The 21,601-nt window shown below is 39.8% G+C and overlaps 1 long non-coding RNA gene across 1 annotated transcript; it reads right to left on the bottom strand.

The window, feature by feature from the left end:
* Nucleotides 1-5,894: 5,894 nt before the first annotated feature.
* LOC133508726 (uncharacterized) lies at nucleotides 5,895-12,224 on the bottom strand. The gene is made up of 3 exons (XR_009797128.1): nucleotides 12,173-12,224; nucleotides 11,983-12,093; nucleotides 5,895-6,556 (listed from the first exon to the last, which is right to left on the bottom strand). It is a non-coding gene; the product is annotated as an uncharacterized LOC133508726 (long non-coding RNA).
* Nucleotides 12,225-21,601: the final 9,377 nt, after the last annotated feature.

Below are 21,601 nucleotides of genomic sequence, written 5' to 3'. Positions count from 1 at the left end.
ATCATAAATAAATGCGCGATGTTAAATTATGGTGGTTTGACTCCCACAACACATATCCATAACTGAAGAAGTCGACATACACACAGATGTTTGTACATTGTCTTTGGAACAGCTATAGCATATAATAGTAGTTAATCCTGGGCTGGTGCATTGTCATTAAAAACTGGCCTAATGTGAAGAAATTTGCAAGATGAGACACTATTCAGCTTTTCAGTGGTTTGTTGCTGTTGTGGCTTTGAAATTGTTTTATTAGAATTATCTCTTCTTGGATATCTAATCGCTTCAGGTTATACAACTGCCCTATTCAATTTGTTCTTGCTGTCATAGCAACCAATGTCACTTGGAGGTTGCCATCCTGGGCCTTACGTGTTGAAAAATAACAACAACAAAAAGTAGGTCTCCTTCTCCCTTTCTCTCTCTCTCTCTCTCCCTCTCTCTTCATCCATCCATCTAACCATTATCTGAGCTGCTTATCCTCACAAGGGTCACAGGAGTGCTGGAGCTCTACCAGCTGTCATCAGACAGGAGGACGGGTACACCCCAGACTGGTTGCAAGTCAATCGCAGGACACATACTGTAGATAACAGCCGCACTCACAATCACACCTGGGGGCAATTTAAAGTCTCCAATCAATGTAATGTAATGTAATGGAAATAAACAAATAAATAAATAAATGAACAAAAAATAAATATATAAATAAAATAACATAAATAAATCAAATCAGAAAAAAAACTCACATTCGTCAGATAATGCAAGATAAGTACATTTGTAAAAGGTGACTTAGATTTTATTTTCTGTTAAGGTACTTCATCGCTTTAAGTTACTACATACAAGACTAATAAATACTGTATTATTTGCTTTAAATTGACAGCTTTTACTACAAACATTTTTGTGGGTTTGGTTGTAAAATTGCAGCATATGAGTAGAAAATGAATGACTACTACAAAGCCAGCCGAAGCTGTACATCAAGCAAGAATGGGACTTCCACCTACAAAACTTCAACAATAAATATCCTCAGTTCCAAAACGTTTATTGGATGTTATTAAAAGAAAAGGTAATGTAACACAGTGGTAAACTAGACCCTGTCCCACCTGTTTTGGAACATATTGCAGCCATAACATTACAAGTTCATGATTGTTTGCTAAAACAATAACATTTAATCAACACAGCATTGAGCATTCAATATTTTGTCTTTGGAGTGTAATAAATTCAATGTAGGTTGAGCATGATTTGCAAATCATGGTCCTTTATTTTTTAATGTTTAACACCCACCTAACCCTTCATTGAAATTAGGTTTGTACTTTTTGGCTGTCTTTCATATCTTTGCTATATGTAGTATTCATTCATTTACCAATAAAGAGGCGAATGAGCAGGTGGATGCCACTCAATTATGTTTTTCATTTACCTTTTGTAAACACCACATCAGAGATGATGGTGGAGATGGAGAGCAATCAAATTCCACAATTATGTCAGGTCTCTTCTGCACAAACACTGATTAATAAAGACTCTGCTAATGCATCCTTCAGCATTAAGATGTATTATTCATCACCTGGAATCTTTCTATGCACAGAACCTGAAAGGAAAAACAAGTTCCATTCACAGCTCGATTGTGTTAACTCATCTGAAGAGCTTTGGTGTGTTCTGACAGACAGGAGCTGCTCACGTCTCCATGAGTCTTGCATATATTACAAAGAGTGACTATTGACAGAGATTGCTGCTGAAAAAGTGTTACTTATACAGTCAAATATTTCTCTCCACTGGGAAGTTGACGAGAAAAATGCGACTAAGACTCTTTACAGGCCTTTAAATGGTCTGACAGGGATGTCAAATTGTATTTTGTCGTGGGACACATTGTAGTTACGCTTTCGCTCCGAGGGTCGTTATGACTGAAAACATAAAAATCTTTATTGGCCTCATCATGTCAACACATGAAATTTCTGAACTAGTTATGGAATCAGAAATCAATGGTACTGGGTTTTTCAGCGATTGTTGTTTTGTAACACAGAAAATGCTTGCAATATTGCAAGATTATCATTTATGATGTGGCAATTTGAAATTTTGGTACAGATTTGAACAAAAATCATGGAAATTGATACACATGATTTGCCTTTGCGGGCCGGATCTGGCCCCGAGGCCTTGAGTTTGACACCTGTGGTCTAACAGGATGTCAATTTCAGAAGGTTGGTACCAGCTCGGTGGAGAATGACAACCATCAAGTGGAATTAAAATAAAGTAGTTTAACTACTGAAATATTACTTTAATTTCAAACCATTTTCAACTGTCATACAGAAGGGAGATGTGGGCTTCACCTACTCAAGGTGCTGCCCCTGACCTTGCCCCTGACCTCGGATATCCAGAAGAAACTGATTGGATTGAAAATCAAAACGTGACCTAGTAGTTACTAATTCCACCAATTTGTACTCAAATATTTTAATTAAATTAATAAAGCAGTTTGTTGTGCATGCATCTTGAATTAAATGAAGTATAAAGTACACTCACAGATTGCTTACTGTGTATTCGGCGCGCACATCGTGCCAACGATTTTATGTATTAACAATGGCTCCTCTTGAAATGAAAGCATAAATAACTTGAATACGATATGTTCATGGCTGGCTCATTCAAACATGAAATCATTCATTGGACTGACAGTTGTGCAGGTCGGTTCCATTCTAGCGGTCAAGCAAAAACAAGATGGCGCTCTCTTTTTATCAATAGTGTAGTAGTCTTAATTGCGTGAAAGAGCATGCCTTGTACCTGGCCACTTGTTTGCCCCAGTTTTCTTTTGTCTGTTTTCTATTTAGTTTTCCCCCCTTCATGAGGATCAAAACTGAAATGAATGAGCTTGAGCTTTTTGCTCTCCTTTAGCATTTATGTTGGCATGACAACCGGCAGCAGCAAGTAAAATCGGTGGGTGAAAGATAAAAGACTGACTCATCTTTATTTCCATCCCAACGTGCAAATCAGGTTAAAGACAAGGCCACAATAAACAACCAACTCACGCAAGCAGAACCAACAAGTCCACGTACACTTTTGTACTTGTGCTGCAATGCCGGGTATTGCCTTATAGTTCAAGAAAACTACAGTTTTAGTTGCCCTTAAATAATTTTGCATATTTCCAATTTCATTACATTGCAGGATATTGGGATCTGCCTTTACTCGTTCTGCATAATTAGTGTTGGACACTGTCAAAGAAATGAATGAAACTACCTGTAATTAATTTTCCATCAGCGGACATGCTGCAGATTTCCATAACCATATTCAGAACTGCTGAATTTGTGTCTTTAATGACGCTAACTACACGTTTTTGGAATGTAGAGGGAAGACTGAGTACCCAGATGAAACCGATGCAAGCATGCGGTGAACATGCAAACGCCAAACAAAAAGACTGGAGCCCACATTCGACCCCCAACCTTTGAACGGTGAGGCATAAATATGCCAATTTTAAACAGTTGTATTTTGCCCCAAACTTTCAAAAGTTTATAAGTGCGGATTATACAACAAATGACACACTACATTTGCAAAAAAAAAAAAAAAAAAAAACATCTACTATATTCTCAGGTGAACATTCTGATGCGCAACTTTTTTTTTTCAAAAATCTAAGCTTTGCATCAGTCCTCCAAGTTTCCAAGAAATAAACTTTCATTTGCTACTGAAAGCGAAGGTAAGTGGAATCACTGCAAGTTTGAAGTACCTCTTGTAGCACCTGCAGCATGAAACCGAGTCTGTGATAAAAGCTTGGCCAATTTGAGAGCTTCATTCAGCCATAACCATCTTAATTACATCCACCTCTCTGCCGCTCTCCTCCTTTAAAAATGTTTTGAGGCTATGATGTCAGGCTCCGTTTAGTATATATTGGAACTTCTACTTTCAAATCTGCAATTTATTTTTGGCCGAACTTTTTCTAAATGCACATGCTTCGGATGTTGCACAGAACATTTTATTGCAAAAGAAGGATCAGGATCAACAAAATGGGGACCTTTACGCAAGTTTGTTTTTATCATTTGTCCCACTATGTCCATTATTTATTTATTTTGATTTCTACATTTTTATTCTCTCTCTCCTATTTTTGCACAGGCCATGTGCCAACCTTTTTGCGATTGTCTGTGTGTTTGGTGCATGAATTGATCTTTTTGAATATTGTGCGACACCTAAGGAAATGTTTGCACGACAGCTACGTGCTAAAAAGACTGGAACTTTTTTCCTTCTATTTTTTCTGATGACTTGAAAGAAGACTTTTCCCGTTGACGTCGAGCTTCGCAAACAACTGGAAATGCTGTCATTGGCATGCCGGGGCAGGAGTTGGAAATATCTCCTGGTAAAGAAACAGCAACTGCTTGTTCTTTTGAGCGTGTTGAATACTCCACTTCTCCATGTAATGTACAGTATGCATGTTTGTCATTTCAGACTGCACAGAAGGTGCGGCAGGAGAAGTACACTTTGCTAGACTGAAAGTGTCACGGTTGTTTACACTACTCTTTCGTGTTTTTCAATTTAAAAAATAAAAAAAAAAAACCAACCACTCTGAGATGCAACCCATTTTCAGCTCGTTATGTCTTCTAAGGATTCAAATCAACATTGTCGTGAAGAAAATCAAAACCAAAATCATGCGGTCATCAGTTTTTAGTTAAAAATATATTCTAGTCCCTGGAGAGTGCTAAAAAAAATTGCCACTTGACTTTTATTACACCCCCATTGTTTAGCTGGTGTTTAAAGACCAATTTATCATTTCGACATTTCAATTTTAGCCGTGGTGGAACTCTCTCTGGATATGTATGACAGTTATATTAAAACAGCTGACGTAAAACATTACTTGCCTCTCCAGTTACAAAAGGTGTGAAGGTAATGGTTTGTCAATGGAACAGGTCATTTGCAAAGGGAGAATTGTTTCCAAATCAGAACAAAATGTATTTGACAAGCTTGACAGAACTGTCTATGTTTGACATTGTGTCTATGTTTTCCCGTAGAGGTTAAAAAGCATCGCGTTTTACAAACTGTGTGTACTTACTACCTATACATTACGTGCTACTGCAAATATGACCATGTAAACAAACCACTAAATTTGATCATCCATGTACTTAGTGGAGTAGACTGATCCTACCTAAGTGCATCTCTACGCAAGCACTCAAGTGTTTCACCTGGTCAGCCACCTTGTTGTTTTCTTGCATTACTTTACTTCCAGTGTACTACAAATTACTGGAAACTTAGCAGACCAGTCAGACCTGCTACCACCTTTCTATTCCAGGCAGTTGGCTGTTCATTGTCTTCTAGGTCACACATACTGGAGCAGAGCCTTCAGACAGAGTGCGGACTGACGGATCTATTTATGTTAATAAAACGTTGACGTCACGCTCCTGAGATCAGGCCTTGGACAGCCTTTGGTTGAGCTTCGTTTGGCAAGTCATACAAGAGGTTGCTAGGTGTAAAAGACAGACTAAAAGGTTTTCTTTTCCCTCACTGTTATTTTTGTCATTGAAATAAAAAGAACGAGCGAGTGGCTTTTTTTTTTTTTTTTTACATACACTCAAATAAAAATGTAATAGTTCCATGCATGGGATAGCATTATTCTGTTTTGATGCTGCTGTTGATGTGTGATTGCAGTATCATAAAGTATAAGTAGCGCCTCTCAAGTATATAATACTTTGACGAGAGGTAGCTAACCTGAGTTCTTTCCTCAATCTAAATTAGGAACTAATCGATTAACACATTGTTAATTATTCTAAACGTCTATTACAACTTTACCCTTTACTTGTGAACTTATTCCCTCTCAAAAGGTCTCTGAAATAATATTTCCCCTTATGAGTTAATGTTATCCTAATTTAACTAATCAAGGTACCAAATAAACTACCCACTTTTTTAACTGTCATACAGATAGTCAAATAATAAACCTGGTTTGTAACAAAAAGGGTGAACATTTAATAAAATAAAGGATGGAAAATCAAACAATCAAATAAAGTCAACATAACAGGTACACCATGCAGACCTAAACTAATCTGACTTAACGTACTTTAAGGGGCCAAACAAATATAACCTTGCCGGAAAAACAAATGAAATTCAAACCCCAATATCTTTGTTTCAAATGGCAGAAGTGACGAATGTGACGTTGAGGGTTGTGTCCAATCGTCCAGCCTCATCCAAGTCCTGACGGTCCGATCTGTTGCGAAGCTTTGTCCTTGTAGTCCATTGCAGGCCTCTCAAACCGATGCAGGCCTTGCTAGCATTAGTTCGTCGCTAGCGTTCTTGTCTTCTTCCACGTGTTCCAACGCAGGCCTCACTAGCTGGCGTTAGCTTGTTGCTTGCATCCTAGCAAAGTTCCACGCATCCACTTAGCCTCTGTATTAGCAGCTAATTCCACCACGTTACAGCATGATTTGAGTAGTCCACTCAAACGACACACTATTACCATTGAACTGTCAACATTCCTTGTCGAACACGTTGAACAATGTTGATAAATGTCCGCCTTTAACTTTTCTTTCTCTTCAAACAGCTTTCTTTTTTCTCTCTTTTTCGTGTCCCTCCTGGGTCTCCTCAACACGTCACTTCCAGTCCTTCTCAAACACTGGTTACAACATTGAAATGACAAACAAAAGTATTTCTTTTCACAAATCAATAAAACACATTTAAGTACAAATCCCTTCAACAGAAAATAAATTCAGCAAACTCTTTAACAAATATTCCACCACCTTGGGTAAGGAAAACCTATAACCTAATTGCTACTCTATTTCTTTTAACTTTTAACTCTAGCAATTTTTAACTGGGTTACATAGAGTAAAGTAGTATCAGAGTCTGCAGGCTGAGCGCATACCCAAAATAGCAGAATGGCCACATTTAAACTCACAACTGCAATTTCGAATGCAACCTTGTGATGAGAGAAAAATCACATGGTTAAAATCAGCAGTCTCTGAGCACGTTTGACCTTATGCTGTCCTGGTGTGAACTGCACTTATCAGCAACATCCGGGGGCTACAAGGTTTCATTTCATCAATATTGCATACATGTGGCGGCGCTGTGGAGCAAATGGTTAAAGCGTTGGCCTCAAAGTTCTGTGGGCTGGGGTTCAAATGCCAGCCCCACCGTGTGGACTTTGCATGTTCTCCCCATACATGCGTGGATTTTCTAAGGACACTCTGGTTTCCTCCCACATCCCAAAAACAAGCATTCATTGGAGACTCTAAATTGCCCTGAGGTGTGATTGTGAGTGTGACTGTGGTCTCTCTCTATGTGCGCTGTGATTGGTTGGCAACCAATTCATGTTGTACCTCGCCTCCTGCCCAAAGATTGCTGGGATATGCTCCAGCACTCCCGTGACCCGAGTGAGGTTAAATGGCTCGGAAAAAGGATGGAGACTGCCTTTGACGGACTTGTGTCAGACAGGCCAACTCTAAACCGCAAGCGTAGTCAAAATGCGTGATTTGTATTTCCTGGCAAATGCATGCATTCCTGAATGTTTTGGAATCTAAATAAGATCGTACACTCAGCCTGTGCTTAAATGTGGCTTATTTTGATTGCAAGCCTGCAACTCAATGACCGTTCACTTTATTGGATAGCACACTTTTAAAAAGGTGGACATGAGGAGTGGAAGTCACAACAAGTGTTACTCATGGAATGAACTTAGCAACGTGGTGACAGCAGGTGAATCTTTGCAAGGGCTGCCCGTCATTCAAATGCAGGTGTGTAGTTGATTTGATGCTCCAGAGGCGGATGTCAGCAGAAGACACTTATCACTGCCCGAGCTTTCTCCACATGTGGGATAATATATTGTTTTTCTTTCAAGCAAAAGTGCAAAAGTTTTGTGCTTACGCTGATAGTTGAAACTGTTCATAACTCCCTCCACCACGCCTTGCATTAACTCATTAATTTCTGCTTAATAGTTGGCTTTTCCCAAATAGTTTTTTCCTTTCTAGCAGAAGGCTAATGTTTTGTGGTAACACTCATCGCTACTTGGAACTGTTCATAATTTCCTCCACCTTGACAAAGGCCACGCTTAACTGAAGCAGTCCCATAGCATGCTGCTGCCACTACCGCAGTCCACTGCAGGGTGTTTTTTTTTTTTTTTTTTTTTTTGCATGACAGGCAGTCTTCTGTTTCCCCACAAATTCCTTTTCCAAAAGATTAAAAAAATTGGATTTCATGAGACCAAAACAAAATCTCCCAAACATGCGGGGAAGCTGCCTTATCTTTCTGTGTTAATGATACACCATCAAAAGTACAAAAATGTTCAGCAGCAGAAAGAAAAATAACCCCCACACACAATACTATGAGTCACTCCTTTTGAAAAATATAGGAACGTTGTCACCAACCTGACGGAAAGAAAGTATTTCAAAGGCCTTAATCAGCAGTGCTTTTACTACCACGGCGTGTGACCTTTTTGACCCGTATCCCTCACACTACTGCAGCAGGCAATCCTTCACTTCGTGGTTTCAGCGTTCTGATAATAATGGGCAGCCATGGGAAACGAACATCCCGTCGGGGACGTAACAAGGTATTTAGCGGCTGCTTTCACCAGCTGCCAGGGTCGCTGTGTTCATTATATTTTCAGCCCAGACAGAATGGGCAGGTTATTTCCATCTAGCGGCAGGCGTGCTTGTTGGCGGGCATTTTCTTTAGCACCATGGACATATGGACATGTTTGAGATTTGTGACATCATGGACTCACACACATTGTCAAAGAGCGCTCGCCCAAATGTCGCCTTCAGCTCACCTGTGACACTGATTAGAACAAGTGGTAAATAAACATTTTATCTGCAATACAGAGCAGAGATGGTGGACGATGTGGTTAGCTTGTCTGCCTCAGGTTTCCTCCTGCATTCCAGAAAAAGTACACTATCTTAATTAAAGAATTTAATATGTAAAAGATTTGCAAATCAGAAGTCATAATCAACTCAATGAAAAAAGATTTTTATACCACTAGTGCTTTGCCATTCATTAGAAAAAAAAATATGTCAATCGGTTTGGTTGTGTTAGCCTACAAACTTGTTTTGAAATTGCGATATTATCTAATATATTACCTCCAGTATATTCTGAAAAGCAGGAAGGGACACTATTTTGATTTTTATAGGCTTGGTGGTTCCAGGAAATAATTAGTAGCAATAAAACCATGTGTTATGTGTGCAGGTCAGGGGATTTCAATGTCCGTCACAGAACCGGCACACAGAGTTTCAAAGACATTTGGAATCTTTTAAAAAATGTGCATGCACAATCGTACTCATACATACAGCTTTAAACCTTTATTTCAAGGTAGCAGGCTGTTAAGTAATAAATATGAGACATTGCCACGATTAATAACACGCAACCGCTGCAATGTCTACATGATGGGGACCAGACATAAACAAGGCTGTCCACTGGCAAGGTTTTATATTCTAGTTGCACGAATCATTTTCTTAAAATAGTTTTTGTGCTGAAACAGTTAACTGTTTAATCACACTGAACTGAGAATTTGGTCCACTTTCTTCTTGGTAAAACAATCAAACGATTGCAATTACCTTGTCCGACATTGTTCTTTTCAGTATGGTTCTAATAAAGTTTTCCATTGAAACTGTGTCAATGAATTCCTTGAATAATTTTTCAAAAAACGTAAAAATAAAAAGGTCTTTTAAGTATGGTCCTTTGATATACAGTCAAGCAAAATGTGTTTCAGTTCTTGAGAATTAGAGTTGGAAGAATAATAACTGAGGTTGCGTCCCCGAAGGACTGCCTAAAAATAAATAAGTTATTCAAGTGTGACGCAAGTCAAATTTTCCAAAGTATCACATTTGCAAGTGTGGGGAAAACCTGTCAAAGAAGCGAGCAGAGGACTGATTTTCCTGTACATTCACGTATAACACATATGACATTTGGTTTGTAGGTTACTCTGACGCGTTTGCCCAAAATATACAAAATGTAAATACAATCGGAAAGACGATGAGTGGGCTTGTCTTCTCTGGCTGTGAACGCTCGAAATAGTTACCGACATTCTTTCCATTTCATATTCTAACAATGAATTTGAGGACTGAATCCCGGTGCTAAACAGCAGTTAGAATACATCTGGCGAAGGGATGGAGAGCTGTATTGTCCGACAAGTACATACCTCCCTAGACCACACTGACCCATTACCAAACCGTCATGCTGGGGAATTTTGCAGGGAGACTTTTTCACATCCGTCATCTGTGCTAAATGTGAATCTACTGGGAAGAGAAAAAGCCACTGGTGGTGAATCCGCCAATCCTACTGCTCTCTGGAAAATGTTTATCGGGCTTCATGTTGCCGGGCTGTGAGCCCATACCCCAACTTGCTGGAGCGGACTCGAGGTCAATTTGTAAAGCTCTGGCAGGTCTCCCCCTCTTCATCCAAACACAAATGCGCAAATACCCTCCTAAGGGCATCTCTGCTGGTGTTCTGGCTCGTCCTCTGGTATCTCCTGCATGCTTTTGACACAGTCCTGGGAGATATAAGAAACCTGCTGGTCTCTGATATTGATAGACGTGCCATCATGAAGGAACTACATTACCTTAACAACTTCTGTAGCCTGCATATGGGAAAATCGACCACCCCCTGCCAAGTATTCCATATGTGGTCATCCTTTATTTTCAAGTCAAGCTGACTTGTCTCATTCTGATGATCACATATTCCCTATATCTTTTTAGCAGTATAATTTTACAATAACGACAAAGCAGAGCACAAATGTTGTCAACTCATTCAGCCAAGTCTTCCAGTTACGATCTAAATAGGTACTGATTGCCCAGTGCAGGGTTCACCTTAAGTTCACCCTGCTGACCTCTGGGTAAAGTGTCCACTCTGATTTGCGTTTTGAAACTAATAAAAGCAAGAACACGGGATTTGTAACCTTTGTGGTCCGTAGTAAATGACCCTGGTAATGTCAAAATGTTAAATAGCCTCATAGGAAAAGAAAACTCGCACACCTCAAAGGCATTGTTACAGCGCTCGCCGTTTTCCGATTGGCTGCTGCGAAGTGACGGCCCGTCGTGGGCTCTGCTGATTGGCTCCTGCGAGGAGACCCAATCCTCAAGTCCTGCTGCTGCCGTCAAATCCTGCTGCTGCCAGTGTCAAGAGGCCCGTTTGACTCCTGCCATGACCCTCCTCGGTGCCCTGAGTATTTCCCTTTTAATTCCTGTTGCAAGTGAGCAACTTTAGTTTTTTCATTTAACGGTTTCCTTTTTTTTTATCTTCTTCTTAATATAGGAAGTTAGGTTAGTGAATGTATTTTGGTTACATTTTTGTTTCATATCAGGTTTAGATAGCAGGTTGGTTAGATCAATTTTGTCCGTTATTTTGGCCTTGGCTTGCACTCAATTAATTGTGAATTATGATGTTTGAATATTGATATTGAATATGGTATGCAAGTGTGGGCCTCACAGGTCTGAGTTCCCAAGTTCAATCCCGGACCCACCTGTGTGGAGTTTGCATTAAATCCCCGTGCCTGTGTGTGTTTTCTCCGAGCACTCCGGTTTCCTCCCACGTCCATAAAACATGCAACATTAATTGAACACTCTAAATTGCCCCTAGGTGTGATTGTGAGTGCGGCTCTTTGTCTCCATGTGCCCTGCGATTGGCTGGAAACCAGTTTGGGGTGTCCCTCGCCTCCTGCCCATTGACAGCTGGGATAGGCTCCAGCACTCCCACGACCCTCATGAGGATAAGCGGCTAAGAAAATGGATGGATGGAATATAGTATGCCAGTGTAAACTTGACACTGGCAAGCATCGTGATTGTCTTCTTTAAAACATTAAACAGCAAAAGAATACTAAACCAGTGTAACTCCCCTGCACTTTCACAGCGTAAAATGAGCTCACCGATGATAAAAGTTTGGAGACTTTTGCCCCTGGCATTCTATGTTTCATTGGACCATAACACATTTTCCCACTCGTATCTGGAAGATTTTGCTCTGGTCCGTTGAATCCAAGGTTGAACTTTTTTTGGGCTATAATTAATAAAGGAACTTTTGACAGCAACACAACACTGCTTAAAAGCAAAAGCTCACCATACCCACCTACGGTAAAAACACATGGTGGTGGCAGCATCGTGCTTTGGGGCGAGGTTTCTTCAGCTGTAGCTGGGCCCTTAAAGGCTCAAATAGAAGTGTAAGCACAAAACCTGACTTCTGCAAGAGAGTAAAACAAATGTGAGGAAAAGGCTGGCAGAGAAGGTGAAATGTTTTTTTGTTTAATCAAAGCACTTACAAATAGTGGCAGGTGTGTGCTGACAACCACTCAACACAAGCTTTTATGTGATTGGTTAATTCTGGGCAGCCCGGTAGCATGACTGGTTAGAGTGTCTGCGTCACAGTTCTGAGGACCAGGGTTCAAACACGGCCCTGCCTGTGTGGAGTTTGCATGTTCTCCCCATGCCAGTGTCGGTTTTCTGCAGGTACTCCTGTTTCCTCCCACATCCCCAAAATTAATTGGACGCTCTAAATGGCTCCTCGGTATGATTGTGAGTGTAACTGTTGTTCGGTGTATATCCTCCCTCCCGCCCACAGTTAGCTGGGATAGGCTCCAGCACTCCTATGACCCTTGTGAGGATAAGTGGCTCAGATATTTGGTGGATGGTTAATTCAGAACCTAGCCACATGCCAGTTAATAGTGGGTGTACAGCCAATTTATTTCAGTTATTTTAAATCCTCTCGTGAAAATATTATGTCATTATCCAAGCCACTTATCCTCACAAAGGTTGCGGGAAAGGTGGATCCTATCCCAGTTAGCTTTGGGCGCAAGGCGGTCTACAGCCTAAACTGGTCGCCAGTCAGTCACAGGGCAGATATTGACACTAACACTGACCAGGAATCGATCCCACACTGCCTCACCAAAGGCAGGCGTGTGTACCACTACACCTTCAGTGACTCTTATTGAAAATATTCTTTTTGTCAATTTGTCCATTCAAGTTGTACAGTTTATATGTCCTATCAACGGTGGAAAAATTGTGAAATGATTTATCTTGGTTTCCTTTTTAATAAGACAAAAATTTCAAAACTGGTGAGTTGTTTTTTTTATATACTGTATGCAATGTAGCTTTGAAACAAAAGTCTGATGTGCTGGCCTTTCCTCCATGCTTCCCCTCTCGAAACACTCATCTCTCCTCATTATCAATTCTTCCTGCTTGACTAGGCTTTACAATGATTTGCTAGATATTGATCTTCATGATAAATGTCCCAAAAAGTTCATTTACAAATACAGGAGCATTAATATAGTCTCCACTTGAGTGCTATTTAGTCTTTTTTTTTTTTTGGTAAGGGATGACAAAGGGATGGTGCTTCGTGACTTATGATCGAGGATCTTGCTCAGTACATTTATGATCATGAGCTCTTAACGTAATTTATTCAATGCAATATAGAGGATTCTTTTAAAAAAATCAAAATATATATTGTACAGTAGTGTCACCATAAACATATATTTCATGTTTACCATTTAGCCTTCCATATAATGAATGAATGGCAGTTATTTATATATACGACCACCCAGTTCAAGGGTTCGATAAAAGAGCCTCTTAAGTGGGTGATCCCGACATACAAGAACATAAATAGCATCTGTTCTTTTGGTCGAAAGATGGAACAACAATTGCAGCTACAAATTTTAACTATGGTAATGCAATGCACTTCATTTATGATGTTAAATATTCATGTGCACTTAACTTTCCCATACTTAAAGTAACAATCGTCGGCTGTATAAAATTTGCTACACAGTGCAAAAAAGCTTGCTCTTTTCTGCAGGTCATGAGTCCACCAACATGAAAAACATGCAAAAGATGAAGCTAAAAACACCCAACAACAGGTAAAGATCGTATATATTAAATTTGGTAATGTGCTTCTAAATACATTATACATAGATGTTTGAAGATAATGGCTAAAGTTTTAGAACGATAGCACATTCAGTTGTAGGGATATGCAGTTCCATGAAATTGTTTTATAACACTCGGACGTTTTGGACCTCTCTAATGTTTTAGTCATAGATAAGAGGTATCAACGGCGCACTTTAGCTATAAGTCATCCCTCCTCTACTGTATTAAATATTTGACTGCTCTTTGTACACATTAGTGTACACTGCGGGTTACTTGCGATAGGCCCAACACACTGAGTCCTACTGAGTGATAAGTCGCATACAAAGCGGCTAGCTCCACACATCGCCCGGCCCGCTGCAACACTACCCTGTACCGAGTTCAGAGGCTCCACATACAATACACTTGACCGTATTATATATATTTTTTATGGCGTGGTTGATGTAGAAAATACAGGGGACAACAATGTTAAGGCACGGGACAGTAAAGATGAGCGAGTTGATATTTTGAGAGGATGCTGCCGATCATCAGCGCCACAGATTCACTGAGCCATTCCGGGACAGACAGAGACTTCCCCCACGCTTTGGTTTTACATATGAAATCATGTATCTGTAGTTAACTAATATCATAAAACACAATACTGTATGTACATACTGTTTTTGTGTGCCTTTGCAGCGCTGCTTTTCGGCTTATATTTCTGTATGTGAAAGCTTGTATACAATTTTGATTAGCTGTTGAAAGCTCCCGACGACCAGCCACCACAGGTTCTAAGCGGCTATATTTTGGCTGTTGACCATCTGTGGAAGGAACTGAAACATGCAGTCTTGACAGAGAAGGCAGCGTTCGAATCTTGGGCAGCTGGAAACTGGTTACGTGGACTAAGCTCAAATACCTGCCGCACAGATGTGCAAATCTCTGAGAATTACAGAGACTGTTTCATTGCACTGACTCAAATGCAACAAAGTATAATCTTAAGGTCACCATAATTTTTGTTTGGGCCAGTTCTATTTTGATTATTTTATTAATTGTTTTCAACTGCAAAGACTACAATGCCTGACTTTGTGAGTTGATTTTCATTTTTTTAATACTTTTATAATTACTTTAGTCAGTTTTTAATTATTTCAGTGACAATTGCGGGTTCTTTTATCTCATAGAAGAGGACCACTCTAACCATTCTGAAACATTTGCATAACATAATTTTGTACACTTTCATTTGGAATTCAATAATACAATTCCGTGCATGTATTTCTCATGAAGAGACAAAAACATTTATACATTCACATAAATCTGATCATTTTGATGATGAAAATGTTAATTAAAAATGACACATTGACACTCAAAATCTTGACATACTAATACATTTATTATTACAATATTTTTACATTCTTATAAAAAATTCAACAGGTTTCCCTCAGTAGATAGGAAGTTAGCGCAATCGAGTGATTAAATGTGTGTATGCAGTTTAACAGAGACCTTAATTGGGCCAGGAATCTCATTAGGTGATGGATGTTAAAATACTCCTAATTTCTTGACTGAATCTTAGGAATGTAAAATAAGATACGAATGAAACATAACTGAAATTTCAATAACTATTATGATTAAACATCCCTCCATCCATTTTCTTGTCCTCACGAGGGTCACTGGAGTGCTGTAGCCAGTTCCAGCTATCATTGGGTAGGGGGCGAGTCCACCCTGAACTGGTTGCCAACCAATCGCAGGGGCAGATGGAGACAGACAACAGTCGCACTCACAATTACACCTAGGGACAATTTAGAGTGTCCAATTAATGCATGTTTTTGGGATGTGGGAGGAAACCGAAGTGGCCGGAGAAAACCCACATAGGAACGTGGAGAACATCCAAACTCCACACAGACGGGGCCAGGATTTGAACCTCGGACCTCAGAACTGTGAGGCCAACATGCTAACTAGTTTCCCCACTGTGCTGCCTTATGATTATACAGCCATCAGCAAATGACCAGTCGAGTTACGGTCAGCTGAGCTAAGTTTCAGGACCAGCGATACAGAAAATGGATGAATGAATGGATATGATGATGAGGTTTAATTAAATGTTGCATGTACGATGTATGTTTCACCTTGAGGCTAATCTTACAATTTATGCATTACTCTCCACTGTGGCCTATTCTTCCAGAGCTGCCCTCCCAGTATTTGATATCACACACATTTGACAAGTTGATGAATGGACCCTGCAAAGAGGAAGTCACAGAAAATGAAAAATAGACCAGGGTAAACCCTACAGTTTTATCTTCAGCCTAATCTGTAGTTAAATTAATTTAGAATAGAGAGATTCTTTCAAAGATGAACGATATTGCATTTTTTTTTAATCAGTGTCACCAACATCCATGATTATGGGGCCAGTATCATTTTATACTTGAGATTGTTTGTACCATAACCTGTTTCCCAAAACAGCTTCCCAGTGTGAATTTACTATACTTTCCATAACTTTACTTCCTTTGGGCCACAGTCTCCATCTTATTTCCTGTCCTGAATCTTTTAAACTTTCACTGTTTCCTGTTTGTCAAACCTCAGTGCATGTGCACGCAGAAGCTGTGTGCCCCAGTTTGAAAGGGTTGCAAGAGGATGAGTGGAGGCAGTTTCAATAGCATTTGCTTTTATGCTGAAAAGAAAGTATCACCTTGTGTTTTCGATGAAAAGGTCACTTGTTTGCCTCGCTGGTCTGATGGATGAATTATGCCTCCAGTTAATTCAAAGGGATTCATTAACAACTAAACGACCGTTAACATAATGAACTGTAATTCCCTGCAGGTCAGACCTTACCAAACCGATGCCAATTCGTGATACTGTATAATCACTTTGTCACATCCCAAGAGGAGTGAGGCGGTTATGCGTGATTATAAAAGACTCCTTTTAAAATGTCCTCATCTATATCCAAGTGTTTACTCTAATGAGTGGATCAAAAGGCTTCTTCTGTGAAGGTGCTGTTCAATTTGTTTCTTATATCATTAACCTTTTCACTCGTTCGCCAGCAAATGTCACTGTATGGAGATTCTCCAGCAGACAGGAAGTGTTCGCTCAATACGTGTGAACACTAGATGTAACCGAGCTTCTGACTTCAGGAGTTAATGCAAGTTTCTTCGAATGTGAAAAGAAAAAGGAGGAAAATATGGTATACTTTCAATAACACTGCAACTAGGTATTATTAAAAGTACATCTCCAACGAGCCGCTCCAAATTATTGTATAATCTTTATATCTTCCTAGAATGCTGTACAACAGACACTACAACTCAACGCAAATGTTACTTTTTACAGGGTCAATAATACGATTAAGAACTATTTTGCTTTTGAATGTACTGGAACTGATTGAAATAATATTGGCTGCGTTGTTGTTTTCTATCTGTCTTCTATGAATACCTGGAGACACTTGCTTTAAAAACAAAAGATCAAGTCCAAAACTTGGTGTTCTAATTCCGACCTGACTTTCCATTATCGGAAGAACATATCCAGAGCAAAGGCTTACGTGTCAAGCAGACCAAGAGATGGTTATCCACTGCTTTTATCTCAACTAGACTTGACTATTGTAATGCTCTTCTCACTGAACTTCCCAAAAAAGAGCATTAAACAGCCGCATATGATTCAGAAGGCTGCATCTTTGCTTTGCTTGTCCTCTCAGATCATTTTAAATGTTTAATTCAATGCTTAAATTAAATGGAATTACCAAATGTATTGACTACCTCAAATTCATACACTCTCACAATCCCCCATTCATGAAATTCTTAAAGTTTTTATCTGCACTCAGTTGTAACGGTCAAGTGCAGGGTCTGCTTGAGTTCCTGATAACTGCCCTTGACGCAAAGAAATTGGTGACCAGCCAGTACAGAACATGACACTTCCTAACGTCAACTGAATGGTGTCTAGCAGCTGTAAAACACCTCCAGCCACGTGACGACACCAGTAGTTGAGCACAAAGCTCTGCTTGTACAACGTTTGACTTAATACTGTAAATAAAGGACGTGTGCTATGTAGAAACTAGTTTCTGTTCATCTCTTTTGGGGTACCCATTTAGACTGGAATATGTCATGTGGTACTTGAATAGAGATTGTGAGCCTGGCCTTCTTTGACCTCCCTCACAAATGTTCTTTTGACTGAAAGGACACACTCCTGTATCTTGTAGAAAGTCTTTCCAGATGACCTTAGCCAAGATTATAACATGGACTCATCACGGATCATGAGAGTCTGAGTCTTAGGCAACAATGCAAACATAATCCTACATGACATTACAATATATAATTCTTGTCATAATATAGAGTGAATGTATTAGTTTACCCATGATGTGCAGCAGTTTAGTCAGACCAGTTTGTATAGCTCTTATTCTCTTTCCAACCAAAATTTGGCAAAGGCCTTGAGTGATTTCACGTCTTAACAATTCTCTTAACTCATTATCCTATGGTGTAGGGCAAATTATGAGTATTTTTTTAATTTCCCTTTTTTTTCACACCAATGTGCTCAGAAAAAGATCAAGGCCAGGAATCTGAGATGTTAAAGTTTTTAAAGATAGTCCTGTTGTGTGTGGTCAACAGTGAGGATGACCGAGTTATGGCTAACTTAACGTTGCTTGTCCGATGGAACATGATAATACCCAATCAGGAATGATGCTGGCTCTGAAGATGGAAACATATCCGAGTGACTTTGGAAATTGACCTCAGAAATTGAGTACCAACTTTTTGAGTTGCGTGTTAGTGTACAATATTGTTCTGTCAAAGTCATTTCACACAATAGAAATGACAGGGGGATAGTTGGCACGAAATCGTCACTGCAATAAACCCATCAGATAATATAACGCAATGGTGTCAAAATAATATTTGTTGCAGGCCACATTGTAATTATGGTTTTCCTCAGAGGGGCATTATGACAAAACCCATATAAATGTATGACTGCCTCATAAGATTACATATACTAGTGTTGAAATAAGAATCCAGTCAAAAGAATTATTCATTTAGCTTGAAAAGGGTATTGGCAAATAAAGAAAATACTTGGTATATCTCATCTTTCTTTTTTTTTTACATGAACACAATGAGTCATTTTAATATTTTAGCTAAAAAAGCATGACGTCAACAGGCATAAATTGCTTTGCATGCTAAATGAAATGAAATGATATGAGGTTTAGCCTCTGGATCGAAATTCTTTAGGTGTGAGCTAACCCCAAAACCCAATGTTTATTTCTCACTTTTTTTTTTTTAATTTTATGCCAGATGGATGACGTGTGGCATATCGTTGCCTCTTACATTAGTCTGCTGACTAAATCAGGCTATGCTTGATTGCGTGGGACATCTGGTTTGAGGGACAACTCTTGATTGTCAGTGGACAGATGGTTAAGTGTGTGGTGTACTGTGTTCATCATCTGGAATGCGCCACATAATGGACAAGTATGAACACATGATAGTTGTGCGGGAGGGCCCATGTTTATAAAAAAAAAAAAAAACTTTATTAAACCAGAAACTATTACAGAACACTCAATTATATCACCTAGCCTGTTTGTTTCTAGCCAGATGTGTTCATTATTTTTAATCCAAATTCTTTAAAAGAATGAATGTCATATCACACAGGGAGAAAGGAAATTGCTCCAAAACAACACATTCAAATAACTGCAGAGTTTAGATGTTTCGATTTTCTCTGAATTCTTGTGTAAGTTTTCTGGGGGCACCACATAACAAAAATATGGACGTTGGTTATGGGTTGTTTTCACTGACGTCACATATTTTACTGAATTACCCATACACCACTGAACGCTGCCATTTAACCTCTCTACCTAACGTGTATTAGTGTTGTAGCCTGCCGAGTGCTCTCTGTTACCGTTTGTGTTTTTGTGTTTCATGGGCGTCTTGGGACTCAAGTATACAAGAGAGGACTTGCTAACCATCAGAGAGCCTTCTTCTGACTTTTCTTCTGACTTTTTTTTCTTGACAACTCTCACCAATTCACTGAAGCTTTTTCCAGAGTTGCGAGTCAGCACGCTCTTCAAAGCCTCGCGAACTGGTACACAAGTCCGGCTGCGTAAGCGGTGACGCTTCCGACGAAAGACTTTGGACGTTCTGGGGCTCTGTGCTTCACGGAGATTCCGGTTTGTGGACGAGTTCCCGACCCTACTATCACGCTGCCCGGCTTCAACCTCAATCGTCGTGTCGCCGAGCTAAGCTAACAAGTTTAATTGATACTCTTTTCAGAAGGTCAACATTTCAGTTAAGATCCTTTTTTGTTAGTGACTTGAAAGATTTGAAAATTTTGTGAAATACTGAATTTGTTGTTCTTTTGTGTTTCTGCCATTGTCATTTTAAACAAATAACAAACATGTCGTTTTGCTTGTGGTGAACTATATACAGGTTTTACTTTTTGAAAAAAAAAAAAGGGAACAAATGGAGGACCCTCGATATTAAAAAAATAATATTGCACCGCCTTTCGTTTTCCACGTTAGCATACAGGTAAGTGCCCATATATATTTTTTATATGTTTTTTTATTTTATTGTTAGGTTGTTGTAGCCAATGAAAATTGCTGCAGTGAGTGCTGAGTTCTGTAACGTCCGTGCACCATTCCTCGTTGATATGAAAGCATATTCAACCGCCTTTCGTTTTCTGTGTTAGCATACAGGTAAGTGCTCCTCCTTCGTGATTTCTGTCACCTAGAGTAAAAGATCAAGGGCACAATACGGTGCCTTTGTGACGCAGTCCTGAGTCCCAAAATGTGTGTATGCCACGTAGCCCAAGTAATCAGTCTGGGCTTCATGTGCTGTCAGTCGCGTCTTCAGTAAATGCAGTTAGAAACATAATGCCATCCACGTTGCGTATGTATGTATAACGGAGATCAGGGATCGAAAATGTCCGCCGTTCGAGGCAGCACAACGGGTGATGTCACGTGAAAACAACCCATATCTGTGAATGTGGGTATGAACGGTTTTAGCCATATTATAATAACACAACGACAGCTAACTGGCAAGAATAAAAGAGTGTTAGTGGACTATAGTGAACTATATTAACTGTAAAACATGGGATAACATTTACTATATTTAATGTACTATATTTTGTGTATTGGTATGGCTGCTCAGCACCTGGGAAAGTAATTTTTATTTTGAAAGATCATGTAATGTAACATGGCATTTTGATTGGTTGGCAGTTGTCCACTCATGAAAAGTGGTTGCGGAGCCCAGCACAATATTTCATTTGTGTTCAATCACACTTACTGGGTGTGTGACGGTCTTAATGAGGACAAACAAGATACAAAATTGATAGTTGGATAGATGCCGGTTAATTGAAGACCCTAAATGTGAATGCAAATGGTTTGTTTGTTTATATGTGCCTCGCGTTTTGGCTGGTGACCAGTTGAGGGTGTACCATGCCTCTTTTCGAAAGATCAAAGATAGGCTCAATCAAGCCTGCAACCCTAGTGAGGATAAGAGGTACAGAAAATGGATGGATGGACACACACATACACACACACACACACACACACACACGCACAACGTGCTGCAGTCTGTGCCTGTGCCTGGCAGTGACAAAAGTGTGATGGAGAAGGTGATGAAGGATGCAATGAAAGAGGGTGGTGTTGTCTGCTCCAAACTCGAGAAACATGAGTTTTACAGATTGATTGCTGGAGACGTCGCAGTTAGTTTACCGGGAGAAGAGCCAGGGGAAAGTATGCGGCCGTGAGGGGATCTGGTGCTGTGGGCCCGAGTGCCCAAGATAGTCTATCCCAGCTGCACATTATTCTTCGGGTCTGTCAGGAAGTCTGTGATGCAGCTGCAGAGAGGTAGTGTTAGGCACATTGAGGTGGGAGAGATTGTCCCGGAGTAGAGCTGGGAGGATGGAGT

This window comes from Syngnathoides biaculeatus, chromosome 11 (genome assembly GCF_019802595.1).
Source record: "Syngnathoides biaculeatus isolate LvHL_M chromosome 11, ASM1980259v1, whole genome shotgun sequence".
Taxonomy (NCBI): Eukaryota; Metazoa; Chordata; class Actinopteri; order Syngnathiformes; family Syngnathidae; genus Syngnathoides; species Syngnathoides biaculeatus.
The sequence above is the reverse complement of the archived record's forward strand: the minus strand, read 5'-3'. Positions and strand labels throughout refer to the sequence as shown.